Below are 15261 nucleotides of genomic sequence, written 5' to 3'. Positions count from 1 at the left end.
CCGTGGTTACAGAATGACTCTGACCCTCCTCTCTCCTGACAGGGACTGTAATGATATGCTGATGCATTCTGGGTAATAGGAAGAGAGCCCTGTTAGAGAATAATTGGTGCAACCTTGGGATTTAAAATCAAATTCCATGCTGAACCCTTAAACAAATTGATTCCTTAACCTGGCTCACTTGTGAGATATGTCGTATTGAATAATAAAAGATCACTATCGCAGACTGACATTTTGGATAGAGGAAACTGTCTGCTAAAAGGCATTAATGTTTTGCCAAAGTTACAATTACAGTCTTTCATAGCAGCAAAACAGCAAGGGTTTCTGAAGTATAAATGCATGAGTATGTGTTAAAATCAAAAACAGACCTCAATGATACATGTGGTTTGTTGAGGAGAAATTTACAGATGTAGAGGAGTTTGTTACTTTTTCTGAAGCAGATTTGGAGAAATTTAGCGTCACTTCACTTGTTCACAAATGGATCCTCTGCAGTGAATGGGTGCCGTCAGAATGAGAGCTGAAACAGCCAATAAAAACATCCCAATTATTCACAAGTAATCCACATGATTCAAGGCTATTAGTTAATGTCTTAAGCGAGAAGCTGCATGTTTGTAATATATAAATACATCATTCAGACACATTTAACTTCAGAGCTTTAACTGCTTCAAGCTACAATATAAGTCCTCTATCCATGATATTGCTTTCTGTTGTAAGTAAGTGAAATAATATGCCGATCAAGTCAAGTCACCTTTATTTATATAATGCTTTATACAATACAAATTTTGTCAAAGCAGCTTGACAGTATTAAACAGGAACATAGTTTGTCAATAATGCAAGGGCACAACGGCAAACACTCAATTTTCCACTTAAAGTCAGTTCATCATTGATTGGGTGATGTTATCATCTAGCTCAGTTCAGTTCAAATAGTATCTGTGCAGTCAAGTCAACAATATTACCAGAAATTAAGTACCCAAAGAAATTAAGTTACAAGTAAAAACAGTCCAAAACAGTTCTAAACAAATGTATCAGTGTGAGAGGACAAAACAGAATGGACTTTTTCACTGAAGAAAGCGTCATTATGGATTATGGAATCATATTTTGTCCAGAAGCCGTGGTTAATGACGGGTTTATTTCTTACAAACATTTTTGTGTCAGCAATGCTTGTGTTCACATTTGTGGCTCAACCTAGTGCAGTATAAGCATGAAAATATATAGATTTTGGGGTAGCGTCGCATGAAGTCTACACGGGTTATTTAATTTAAACTTCTTTATTTGGGTGTCTGTAGAGTTTCAAAAGTATATACAGGAAACTGGGAGATTTTAGTTCTAGAATACTACGAAAGGTTGACTCTTGATTCTTGTCAGTAATGCAGTAGAGAACATTACTTTCAAAGTGCTGAGGCTTTCCTTTTGCTTTTCCCTGTACACCTGGCCCAGTTTTATCTACGGATTACAGACAAATTAAAGCTCACTCTCATATTGCACACAAACATGCACAAAATGCCACATAATGAATTACCATTTCAATTAAAAGTGACGGTGTAGCTTATTTTAAACCACAAAATGAATGGAAACCGGCTAGTGCAACTGAGGAATAAGTAAAGCTGCAGAACTACAAAAATAATTGGCAGTACATGAATAAGTTAAGGGAGTAAGTTATGCTTTGGTCTCTCACGACTTAAAAAAAAAAAAGCATTAGGTGCACAGTACTCATATATAGATTTTGGTTCTACCTCAGAATTTTAACATCACTTAAAATTCTGACTCATAAAATATGAATCAAATTATATGTCTTTAATTTATAGGAAACTTACATTTATCAAACTACAAACCAGTTCTTGGTTCCAAATTTCCTAGCGCATACTAATATTGACTAATGTGCCTGTTACCAGTAAAAAAAAAAATCTTTAATGCATTGTATTTTAGTCCGATTTTAAACTGTGTGTACACGTCCCAAAAAGTGTTGCAAATTTTGTTTGACCTCCTGAGATCCACAATCAAAATATTCTGATAAAGATTTCACTGAACTTTTGATTAAAAGGGAAGATAATTACTTTATTTTGTGTTTCAGGCCCTATTTTGAATCCCTTTTAATAAATTCTGGGGGAGTTCCTCATAAAGTTACACACTGTAAGTTAAGAGTTGCCTGTACACATATGTCTCTGACATAAGTAGTCTCATCACAACAAATCTGCCACCTTAGATTTGGTCATGTCAAGATAACATGAGTATCCCGTGGAGAAGCGTGATGATTCCTGATAGCACTCTCAGTGTGTCTGGCATGTGGATGGATCCAGGGTTGTCACACATGCACCATGTCTTGCCAGCTCACATCACATGTCCCCGTATAATGTTGTCAAACATCATGGCATATGTGACATCAGGTCTTAGCTTAAAAATGTCAGTAAAATGTCTGTTTGATTAAATTAATCTGTATGCATTCATGATGCAAAAGGAATGGTCCAGATTCAATACAAGTCCACCTCTATTGAATCGCATCAGTGACATGCTGCTGGTTACCAAAGGATGTAATTTCATCCCTTCTGTTTGTAAAAACAAGTAAAAGGTCTTGTTTACGGTAAACAGAAGTCTGTGGACCAAGGCATTGCACTAGGATTAACGTAAAAACACAAACTGTTTTTAGAATATAGTGGTATCATCTTAAGCTCAATGAGGCCACTCTTATTTCTTCAAAATACTGTATAGTAAAAACAATATTTTATTACAATTTTTAAAAAATGTGTAATTTGTTTTTCTGTCATTTACTCACCTCTGTGTTGTTCTCAACCTGTATGGCTGTCACGCTTACGTCAAGAGCACGAACAAGAAGATAACAATATAGACTTTTAATAAGATCTCCAGATGATAAAGGTTCATCCAAGACAGAAGGGAACACAAGCTTTCACAACAATAATAACCGGCAACTAAAACAACCAAGAAGAGATCTTAAGGCAGTAAAAAAGGGACATACAGGTGCATAGGGTTAACTGATAATTGACTAATGAACTAATGCACTAATGACAACAGGAACAGAACCAAATATGGGCAAACAGGAACCTAAACCAGAACAGAAGACAGAAACTAAATGAGTTCACACAGAGTTAATATCTGTGACATCACACCCCTCTCCCAGAAGGATCGGCCTCATGCCGTAGAAGGTGGGGGTAGGGTGGGGATTCAGGAGGAGGGCAAAGGGCTGGAGAACGGCAGGCAAGGAGGCACACAGATGACCAGGGTGGCTCTGACAGAGGGAGGAGCCAGGGAGGAGACAGGATCGACCATGGAGGAGTAGACAGAGGAAGGAGACAGGATGGAGACAAGAGGGAGCTGAAGCAGGAGGAGCCAGGCGGGACCCAGGCCACAGCCATGAAGGTGAACCATGGTGGAGCCGATGGAGGGAGGAGCCATGGTGGAGGAAGGGGGGCTCCAGTGGGGCCGAGCGATGGCGGCGGAGCAGGTGGTGGTAAAGCCCGAGGCGGAGAACCGATGAGCCAGGGCAACGGGGAGGATCCGGAGGGCAAAGTTGGAGCAGATGGCTCAGGTGACCGAGGCAGAGGCAGGGATCAGGAAGGCCACGGTTGAGCCAGAGCGAGAGAGGATCAAGGTGGAGCCAGAGGGAAGGAGGAGTCTGACAGAGCCGGAGGAGTGGAGTTCCAAAGTGGTGGATGGTTGACTACTGACCAAGGTGGAGCCAGAGGGATGAGGAAGCCCGACGGAGCTGGTGGACTAACAGGCCAAGGTTGAGAGGAGTGAGCTAGGAGCCATTATGGAGCCGCTGGGTTAACAGGTCAAGGTGGAGTCCGGAACTCAGAGGCCAGAGGCTGAGACAAGCGATCCTCCAGCCATGATACCGATGGAGACTGGCAGACCTGCGGTGATCACACCGCACAGATGGTGGGCTGAGGGTGAGCAGAGGGGCTGCCAGGAGACAGAGGTGGTGATGGTGAAGACTGATACATAGGAGGGGATGATCAGGGGGCTTAGGAACAGTGTGTGCTGCCCACACACACCACAAGGCCACTCCCAGCACCAGGAGCACCAGCGATAAGTGAACAACCTCTTTGGTCATTTAAGGACAGGCAGACAGTTCAGGGCAGACAGATAGTTCAGGACAGACTGAGAGTTCATAAGATTGGTGGGAAAAGTATGGGCATGTCTGCATATAAATCCAAATCAGAGTCAATTAATTGCATGGAGTCCAGCAGCAGCTCACCCTCAGCGGTGGTGCAGTGGGCATGTCTTTTCTCCAAGCCCACGTGCTCCCTTGCATCATCCACCAATGCGTGCACAGTTGCTGGCTCTCACACCTGATCTGACGTCTCAGGTTTTAGCTCTGGGGCGTTCCTCAGCTCTGTCACTCTCTCAGGCGATGACTTATTGGTCGCAGCGGGCTATGGCTCTCCATCAGTGGTGGGCTCAGGCATTTGCTCCGCACAGTGGGGTGATGGTGGGCTGGGCTCTAGGTCAGGAGTGGGGCTGGAGATATCCTTCTCAACAAGGCAAGCAGAGAAATGTAGTCCATTACTCTCCAGCACTCACTCCACAAAAGTGGCGAAACTGCCCCGAGGATAATACCCAGACAACTTGGCCTGTGTTGCGGTGTTGAGGCTTGGTACACAGGCAGTTGTCTGGGTAGTGCATGAAGTTATAGAGTTCCATGAACATTCGTGTGTGGTCCTCGAGGGTGAGCTCCCCCTGCTCCAGCAGGAGGAGGAGGAGGACAGCGGGGGAATCCATTAAATAAAAAAGAAAAGAAAAAATTAAACACGGGGAACTAATGAACTAATGCACTAACATGCAGGAACAGAACCAAATATGGGCAAACAGGAACCAAAAACAGAAAAGAAGACAGAAATTAAACGAAACACACAACAGAGTTCATATCTGTGACAATGGCTTTATAATTGTTTTTCTGTTGAACACAAAAACAGATATTTTGAAAAAATTTACAAAGAAAAAAAAAACAGAAGAGCATTTATTTGAAATATATTTTTTAACAATGTGAAAGTATTTGCAACTTGTGATCAGTTGAATGCATTCTTGTTAAATAATGCCACGTGTGCTGTCAATAGAGCTTTAATTTGTACAGTAATTTTTTTTTAAAGATTGAGTAACTACATCAGGCATATACTGAAAAAGTTGTGTCGCAAAGAAATAAGAAATGTTAGAAAATCACATAGGAGGAAAACACTTTACCAAAGATACACATCAAATGGAAGTTAGAACATGTAAACTAAATTGAATTCATCATAGTAGCACCAGCTTTACAGTTTTGTGGGAGGTCTCCCAAGAAAATCATGTTTTGTGAGAGATTAACCTGTCTTTGTCAATGTTTTCTCCTAGTGACAGTTAAATCACTCCGCACAAGTGTGTTAAATGAAATGTAATTTCATTTTCAGGTGGTAATGCTGAGCGAAGGTGGGCTGAGGTGGGTTGAGGGGTAAAGTAATAAGATGAAGTAAAGAACTAATCCTCACACACTGAGTGCTCTCAGCTCATATGTACAGAAAAATTTGACCCACAAGTGAGTGAATGTTTGTACAGCGACTCAACATTGGATTTTCTTTCTGGCCTACTCACTGTGATTCCCTTCTGCTGATATTCTCCATTTTCTTTCCTTCAGTGTGTGTGTGTGTGTGTGTGTGTTTGGTGCATGAGGGAGGGTCAGGCGTGTGAGAATATGTTCTGGTTTCTAAGTTTGAGTTCAGTTTAAGGTCTGTCCACTCCAGAACTCAGTGGAGCATATCTGACACTGACAAATACTCTCCTCCCATCCTCTAGAGAGTAAAGTCTTCTACACACTGCCCAATTTTAGTAATCCTATAAGATCACTGCTGTATGATGATGACACCTATTGACTTGTAGGCTACGATGTAGCTAAAGTGGAAGAAATAATATCTTGAGGTAAGCAGTTTTATGTTTTAGCACCATGTGGCGTTGATTTCATGTCGCATTTTTACTGGTTGGTGAGTAAAGGTGGGTCGTAACTGCAAACACACTGTGTGATGAACATGCTGAATTTCTGACACTGCCAGAAAATTATCGTAGGCTATCTTTGGTCACAAGACTGTGTCAACAGCCATCTTTGAACCTCTCTCAGTGTATGACATAGGACCACCAATTAGGAGCCCCGATCACAGAAATCGCCACGATTGTTTCACAATGCCAATCTTTTGTCTGGGACAGCCGAAAATCGTGCAGTGTGTCTTGGGCTTAACAGAAAGCCGATAAAGAAAATGGGCATGAGAACACAACAGAGTAGTTAAGAGATGAAAATGATGAAACCAGAAAGGAATAATAAGGCAATGTACATGTGGAACAAAGATGGCTAGGAGAGTTGGAGTTGCAGTTCAGAATTAAACAGAAGCATGCATTGAATTCTCGGCCTTGCTGCAAGGGCGCATAAGTGAACTAGTTTCTATAGTCAATTTTTACTAGAGAATAAAAACAAATGGAGAAGAATCGACATTGTCAGTTGGCTCACCTGGCATGCATTCTGTTTCACAGTGAAAAACTAGAAGAACTCAAGTGTAACAAAGAATATAGGTGATGTACTCTGCTTTTGTGGCATGTTTGTGGCTGTCAAGTTTCAGCAATAGATGCACGCAACATCTGGTAGGTGATGCTTGCTTGCTCTCATTGTCTGAGGCAGCCTGAGCAAGAGTCGTAAATATCAAACACGTTTTGTTTTATTATTATTATTACGAACTTATAAACAGTACAAAAACAGGCACCAAAGACAATGCTCCAAAAGACTAATGAAAAAAAAGAAAAAAAAATTGTTTTAATATCAAAACATGTCTGATATTTACGACTTGAGTTTGGGGACACTCTGTCTCGATCAGGAACAGTTAAATAATCGTAATGATACCACACAACAGAGGATTTTTGGACAAAAAAATGCTAGCGACAAGCCGCGTACAGGCCACACCCCCCGATCGTTCGGGGTGCAAATTGGGCTTAAACTGGGTCGGCTTTCGGGGATGGTACTCAAATGGTTCAGGTCATACTTAGAAGGGAGAGCCTATTATGTGAGTCTAGGAGAGCATAAGTCTAAGTGGACGTCCATGACATGAGGAGTCCCACAAGGCTCAATTCTTGCACTGCTCTTATTTAGCCTGTATATGCTCCCACTAAGTCAAATAATGAGAAAGAACCAAATTGCCTATCACAGCTATGCTACACAGATTTACCTAGCCTTATCGCCAAATGACTACAGCCCCATTGACTCCCTCTGCAAATGTATTGATGAAATTAATAGTTGGATGTGCCAGAACATTCTTCAGTTAAACAAGGAAAAACAAGGAAAAAACTGAAGTCATTGCATTTGGAAACAAAGATGAAGTTCTCAAGGTGAATGCATACCTTGACTATAGGGGTCAAACAACTAAAAATCAAGTCAAGAATCTTGGTGTGATTCTGGAGACAGACCTTAGTTTCAGTAGTCATGTCATAGCAGTAACTAAATAAGCATACTATCATCCTAAAAACATTGAATTAGATGTTTTGTTTGCAGTCAAGACTTGGAGAAACTTGTTCATGCCTTTATCACCAGCAGGGTGGACTATTGTAATGGTCTCCTCACCGGCCTTCCCAGAAGACCATTAGACAGCTGCAGCTCATCCAGAACGCTGCTACCAGGATTCTGACTAGAACCAGAAAATCTGAGCATATCACACCAGTTCTCAGGTCCTTACACTGGCTTCCAATTACATTTAGGATTGATTTTAAAGCACTTTTACTCGTTTATAAATCACTCAATGATCTAGGACCAAAATATATTGCAGATATGCTCACTGAATATAAATCTAACAGAGCACTCAGATCATTAGGATGGAGTCAGTTAGAAATACCAAGGGTTCACACAAAACAAGGGGAGTCCGCCTTTAGTTACTATGCCGCCCACAGTTGGAATCAGCTTCCAGAAGAGATCAGATGTGCTAAAACATTAGTCACATTTAAATCTAGACTGAAAACTCATCTGTTTAGCTGTGAATTTATTGAATGAGCACTGTGCGATGTCCGAACTGATTGCACTGTATCTTACGTATTCACTGTTAAACAGTTAAAATACAACAGTTAAAATACAAAATCATTTTGTATTTTAACTGTTTTAAATTCATTTTAAATAAGTCAATTTTTAAACCATTTTCAAAAGTTTAAAATTGCTTGTTTTTTCTTTGTTTTTTAATTATTTTTCTTCATGATTATTTTACTTTCTTTTATGTAAAGCACTTTGAATTACCATTGTGTACGAAATGTGCTATATAAATAAACTTGCCTTGCCTTGCCTTAAAATCGGGCTTAAAATCCTTAAGTGTGTGGCCAGCCTTACGTCAACTGATAATGTATTTATGTCATGCAAGATGAGGCTCACACAGCCTGAGTGAGTGTATGAGAGACTCCTGCAGAAATCAAAACAAATGAGGCCAACAGCATACATGGAAAGTTAAAGATGTATACTGCAATAGTAAAAATAAAAATAAAAAATTATAATATATAATTTAGGTATGCAACATTGCATGACCAAAATGTTTCAACACAATGTGATTTTATATTTTGAATATGTTCAATGTGACTTACATTTTAGACAAAATATTGACTGTTTTTGCTCAAGCCACAGCAGAACCGGTTTGTCTCTCCGAGTTTCGTTACTGAATGAATCCACGTTTTTGAACGAATCAAGTGAGTCAATGATTCAGTTACCCATTCATGAAGACAGTAGTCACTTGTCTTGTTTCTGAATGAATCAGCTGTTTGAAAGAATCTCATGAATGAAGGACTAAATTACTCACTCATTCATTATTGCATTTTCCACGACATTTCTTATTTGTATGTTTAAAAATATGTAAAATATTAATCTTAAAAAATTCTTTATGCATTCAAAATTGTGCAGTGTAAATGAATTTATGGCACCTCAGCTTCATCAGCTTCATGTAAATATATCTAATGCCATTCAGATGCAGCTTCTGTGTTTTCTGCAGTGAAAAGATGTTTGTTGATACTTATTTCATTTGAATGGTAACAGCTCTACAGTTAATTATTATTCTAACTGAATTAACTGAAACAATGTAAGAATTTGATGTGAAAGATGACACATTTAATGAGGTAAGTGAAAAAAATTCACTTTTGAGAGATTTTGAGAGATGTTAAAGTGAGAGAAAATCAGTAACTTTGTCAAGATTTGAGGAATTGTAATGTTTAATCATTTTTATGTAAATATTTTATTTTTTCAGAAAGAAAATCGGAATCTGCAAAAATCAGTATTGTCAGGTCACAGCGCATTTCTAATGTAAACAAAATTTTGTTTAGTTATTTTAAGTAAAAAAAAAAAAAAAAATGTATTTTCTTGTAAAATGTACACCAATAATCCTTTTTGTTTCTCTTTACAACACTTTGCAAAATATTTTTTACAGCATATAATGGTAAACACAAACTAAAACCAATATAATTTTTTCACTGCATTCGCTTCAACAGCAAAAGAAAAATTCCAATAGAATATCGAGAGACTGGTTACATTCGTCATTAAAGAGAAACATGTCAAATTTAATGACAGCATCATTCTCATAGCCGTTGTATTAGAAACACTAACTCAGCAGCGGAAACTAGTTTAAAATTTAAAATTTTAATTTAAAAGAAACATTATTTAACACCAATTATAGTGTTCTTAATGTACCTTACATTTAAAAAAAATAAAAAGTTGCTACATTTCTTAACCGTGTAAAGATCGGTCTGTAAAAAGTGTACATCATTTAGTCCCAGCAACTGCAAGCATGTTTTATCTGCCTTAATTTTTGAGTGCGGACCACATCCCCAAGTCCAATCAACAACTGATGCATGTAACCCTGTAATCTAAAACGGTCTACTATTTCTGTTTTATCTTTTTTTTTTTTTTTTTTTTTTTAGGTATGTTAAGCGGGACAAAACATTAGCAATGTGCAGCATAGTGAAGTTTTGTGCCTCCGTTGGTGTACCGGAGTACGTTTCTGGAAATGTTTTGTGGAAAGTCTCTTATTTTGAATTCATATTAATATGAAATCTCCATTTCTAGTCTCTGTGGCACAATAATTCCATGCCGTACTTCCGTAAATGTCATGCCAAATAATAAGCCTCCAAAGTTCAAACAAGCTGTAAAATGATAACCAATGTGGAATTATGGGAAACAAGTTTGAAATTACACCCTGGGCAACCTCTTATATTACATCCATTGTTATGACTCTTAGTGGTATGAATGTGCTAGTAGTATTTCAGCTGGATTCTAATCTGCTTGTGTCCACACACATACAGTACCTGGTGCTGTCCAGAGGCGCTGAACCATTTACTGCCATCGCTGAATTTACTGCCAGTGAATTAACACCGCAATGCTACAGTTACTGCCTGCAGTAATGGAGCTATAAACTGAGGGGAAATTGTGAAAGCTCAGAGAAAGCCCTAGGCTAAGGATGCTAAAAACATTAGCGTCAGCTTCTGTAAAAGAACCATAATACCTCTATAACAGGCTAAAGTGTAAATTGTTAGGACTTCATAGCACTAAGGTGAGGAATGTCTCGTCATTTATCAGAGGTTTGATTAATTGGAGGCATGACAGATTCTTAATTAAATTCTTAAAGGTATAGTTCACCCAAAAATAAACATTGTCATCTTTAGTGTGTTTTTGTCCAGTGAAAATCATATGGGTCCAATGTTGTTTTGGACCCCAATGATTTTATTGAATGGGCAAAAACAGTTACATTGACCAAAATAACTTATTTTGAATTCCACAGAAAAAGGTATGGAACGACATGAGGTTGCATAAACGACAGATTTTTCCTGTTTTTTATTTATTTATTTTTCCTAGATATTTAAAGCTGATTTGAAGCTGAAATTCATTTTTAAAAGATTTTATTGTATTTATTTATTGTATTTATTTATTTTAGTGCTGAGGATCTTGGTCAAGAATTTGTGATTATAAATCAGTATTATTTTAAAGTTGTTATTATTATTATTATTATTATTATTATTATTATATGTGTTCAGGTTAAATAAAATATTTAACAGATGTTACAATATTACAATCGCAAAAGAAATATACATTTGTCATTACAAGCACTGGATTATGACCTGCATACTTGTAAATGACCCCAGTGCAGCGCTTCACAGCCCTTCACATATATTCATTTTAATGAAATCGCAGTCTTTGCGATTTGATAATCACACTAAGCCCTACTGATTTGTATAATTTTTCTTCTTTCCAAGCGTAATATGCACAGACAAATTTGAAGGATAAGCCATTAAGCAGCACAGCAACATTGTGAATTTGCAGAGAGACTGTCTGTATGTTTGACCAATGGCAGACTGTGGGAGTGTTATTATAACAGTTATTATTTTTGCATTTTTGTTTGGGGGTGCATACATTTAAATACAGATTTACAGTAAGCCAAGTAATCTAACAGACCACTCGTACATGATTACTTTTTGTTTATAACATGAAAACGTTTATTTAAATGATTTCCTGAATCATTGATATTGGAGCAACATCTCCAGGAAAATTAGTTAAAAAATGATCTAGTATAATCTTATATTGATGAGTTTTATTCCCCCTACGGGAAACATACAGCATGTTGCATGTTTCTTGCCTTCAGCATTTTAAAACAATGCAGTTAACATCCTCAAGTGTTCTTCCTTCAAATGAGCAGCTGTGATAACTCATACATGAGTCTTCTCATGGTGAGTGGCATGAATTTATGCTGTATGGATAATCTGGGATTTTCAGAAACTCCAAGGCCAACTGCTTCCAACTTCCATTGGACCCTACCAATCAAAAGCCTGCCTTTCCCCGCTCTGTCTTCACTTCCCCACCCCCTCTCTTTCTGATATGCACACACATGCACATGTCTTTTGTGCTATATTGATCCACTTTCCAGGCATGCAGCCTGATTTAGAGTCTATACATTTATTCATTGGGCATCTACAATTACACAGAAATCATGGTCTAAATTTCTTCGATTTTAACTTAAGTGGCCTAAATTGCATGCTAATTAGAGGAGGACTGTGCCGTTACACACAGATTGTGCTTTTAAGTTGCAAAGCAATCTCGTGCGCCAGCTTGATGCAACCGCTCTAGATTGAGAAAGGTGTTTTTGAACAAAGAAAATTGAGAAAAAAACAAAAAAAAAACCCTGCACTGCAGGGGTTAAACAAACAATCTGGGCCATAAGCACTTAGCCCTTGAATGAATTCATGTGATAACAGCAAATTGGAATAGTTGAGGACATGGTGACTTGTCACAGCAACTCCACTGTGAACTTCTATTTGCAAGAAAATTAACATATTTTCACCAAGTATGAGACCAGAATAAGACCCTCACAGTCAATTGAAGACCCAGCAGGAGACGATGCCTCTCATTAAAAGATGTTTCCTCTAACTATCAGTGGCATGGGTTCCATTAGAATAGGTCTCTGCACCCCGATTTTAGTTTCATTTTTTGTCAGAGAAGACTGATCTGATCTGTTGTGCATGTAGAGGATGTTTGGTTGAAAGATGCACAGGTGCTAGAACCTATTAGTTCTCTGGATTTTGTGTGTAATAACTCAAAATTTTATATATAAAAAATGTATACAGTATGTGTGTCATGCACAGTTTGTATGTATAATATGTTGTCATAATTTTCTGCTATATACGTGTTAGTATACATGGCTGTTCGTTAGTTTGGGGGTATTCATTTTTATTTATTTATGGGTGTTGGTGGGTTTAGGGGATTGAAAATACAGTTTGTACAGTATAAAAACCATTATGCCTATGGAATGTCCCCTGTGTGTGTGTGTCTGTGTGTGTAGAGAGACAGAGAATGCAGATATTGGAGTGGCTTGGTTATTGATTCTGTACATATTTTTTACTAATTACAGAGACCTTGTACTTGTGCATCATTGGACATCTGCACAACTTGTTCTCAAACAAAAACACTCAAGTGGGTGCATTCCCTGTCTGGAATTGAGAAACCTACTAAGATGCTTGTTAATCAGGGATGTAATGATTAACCAGGATCCGGTCGAAAATCGATTCAAATATGTGACGATTCAAATGGGTTAAGTAGGAGTTTATATGAATGTATCTCTGAGGGGAATTTATTATCTTTAGAACATTTTACGTGGTATTTTCTTTTCATCTGGCCTCTGAACAATGCATATTAAAGTAGTGTTCATAAGCAGCTCTGCTCTGTTTACGGTGGTAACCCAGGAAACACTGTATCTTTGCTCATAAGCGCCACCTGCTGGCAGAGAGTTAATCTGCGTCCCATTCATCTCTTTCGCTCAGATATGTTTTACGTAGTATAGTTTCACAAAACTAAAGTCAGACCATTCTGTTTTTGCTTCAAATTTTGAAATTACACAGTCTAATTTAGATTAAATACTACTCATGTTGCATGTATGCTACATCTTTCTTTAGATCATGATTAAAATCCAGTGGTTGCCTCTAATTTTAAATGGAAAGAGCACAGACAAAGCCTTAGTTAGCTCATATTAAGAGATTTCTTTTATTTGTGTAACTTGTAACTTGGGGTTTGTTTTAAAATTTCAATGTGCAGCACTAGCCTGATAAAACGGCACCTTTTCATTTACTGTACAATGTCTTCAATCTCATTTTGCTAAATAAAAATCGTGAGAAAACTGAATCGTAAAATCAAAATTGTGAATCAAATCGTGAGTTGAGTGAACGTTACATCCGTACTTGTTATAGTCATAAAGTAGTGATCATCTGGCTCACCACCATAGACAATCCTGCACCGAAATGTAAAATACGAATGTTCTCTCTTTTTCTTTGTAGATATACCCTTTCAAACAAGTTCCTGTTTCGTCCCGCTCGACTGCCCTATCAGTCCCCATGACACAGTGATTTATTAGATCAGAGATGGGTGGTGCAACCCAGGATGGGAAGAACTGTGAAATGCTCCTTGACTGTGAATTGCTTTGGACCCAGTCCTGCCGCATATGAAATACCTGCTGGGAAAGGTAGTATTTTGTGCTTCAGGGAGACCGGGGCTAGTTGTCACACTGGGTAGTGGCTGCAGGGTCTTTGTCTCAGTAACTATACGGTTTCAAGTCAAAAGTCCAATGAGACTAAATTAATTTAGGTCTTTTTTTATCTTGTAACTATATTTTTGTCATGTTATAAAATTAATGAAGGTCTGCATTTATTTGATCAAATATACAGTAAAAACAGTAATATGGTTAAATAGTAATATTTTAAAATAAATATTTAATATTTTTCAAAATGTAATTTATTCCCCTGATTCAAAGCTGAATGTTCAGCAGCCTTTACTCTAGTCTTCAGTGTCACATGATCTTTCAGAAATCATTCTGATATGCTCATTTGGTGTATAGATTAATAATACCCTGACATATATTTACTGTAGTACAAAATGTGAAAACTAACCCCAGTCTCATTTTCCCCGCATTTAATCTTACAACTGGATTCAGCAAACAGGTCTGTGGCATACAGTAACAGTATAAAAGCACACAATGTGGGATCAATTCTCAGTTTGAAACTAGTACTATTCATCACACCTCATCATATGCTCTGAATGATCAGATCAGAGTCAGACCTCACCTGGCCTACCGTGACAGGACAGGATTGATGACAGGGAGTTAATCTGGCTAAGAGACGCTGTGTACTGCACACCTCTCTGTGTGAAGAATCTACAAGATGAGATTCAGACAGTTAATATTCACGCTGCCAAGTCACTGAGGGAGATTCACAATGACAGCTGCAGATAACAAGCTTTACCCAATCAGCTGGAGAAAAAGAAAAAGTGAGAGAGACAGAGAGTGAATAGACTACTGCTGTTTTTGTAGTCTAGCAATGTGTGTAGTTTTGTGAACAAAAATACATCCGTCCAACAGTAATCAGTGCTGATTATTATTATTAAGAAGTAGAATATGCAGTTCTGTTTGTGAATATCTAGTTTGCCTCAAACCAAATGCTTACCCAGTGCCTTTTAAACTGCAGGATGTCCACGCTTCACGTTTATTTGTATAGAGCTTTTTCGAGATGCAAATCGTTGCAAAGCAGCTTTACAGAAAATGAAAGTTTCTACATTATATTTAGCGGTGTTGTATTGCAGTGTTGCAATCTGATTGGAGATTGTGATTTTCAAAAATAATTTCCAGTTTGATGTCATAAGGAATGAGTGAAAAACCTTGTTGCAGAAAGAAACCTCAAGCTAAGTTCAGCCTGAGATTGGCATGCCGTCTTCTGCTTGGCCGGTAAGTCATTAACCTTAAACTC

At 38.2% G+C, this 15261-nt stretch overlaps 1 long non-coding RNA gene across 1 annotated transcript; it reads right to left on the bottom strand.

The window, feature by feature from the left end:
- Nucleotides 1-2773: 2773 nt before the first annotated feature.
- LOC122137358 lies at nt 2774-15223 on the bottom strand. The gene is made up of 3 exons (XR_006154790.1): nt 14962-15223; nt 14584-14672; nt 2774-4692 (listed from the first exon to the last, which is right to left on the bottom strand). It is a non-coding gene; the product is annotated as an uncharacterized LOC122137358 (long non-coding RNA).
- Between the last annotated feature and the right edge of the window lie 38 nt (nt 15224-15261).

This window comes from Cyprinus carpio, chromosome B5 (genome assembly GCF_018340385.1).
Source record: "Cyprinus carpio isolate SPL01 chromosome B5, ASM1834038v1, whole genome shotgun sequence".
Lineage (NCBI taxonomy): Eukaryota > Metazoa > Chordata > Actinopteri > Cypriniformes > Cyprinidae > Cyprinus > Cyprinus carpio.
This window is presented reverse-complemented; position numbering and strand designations above follow the sequence as displayed.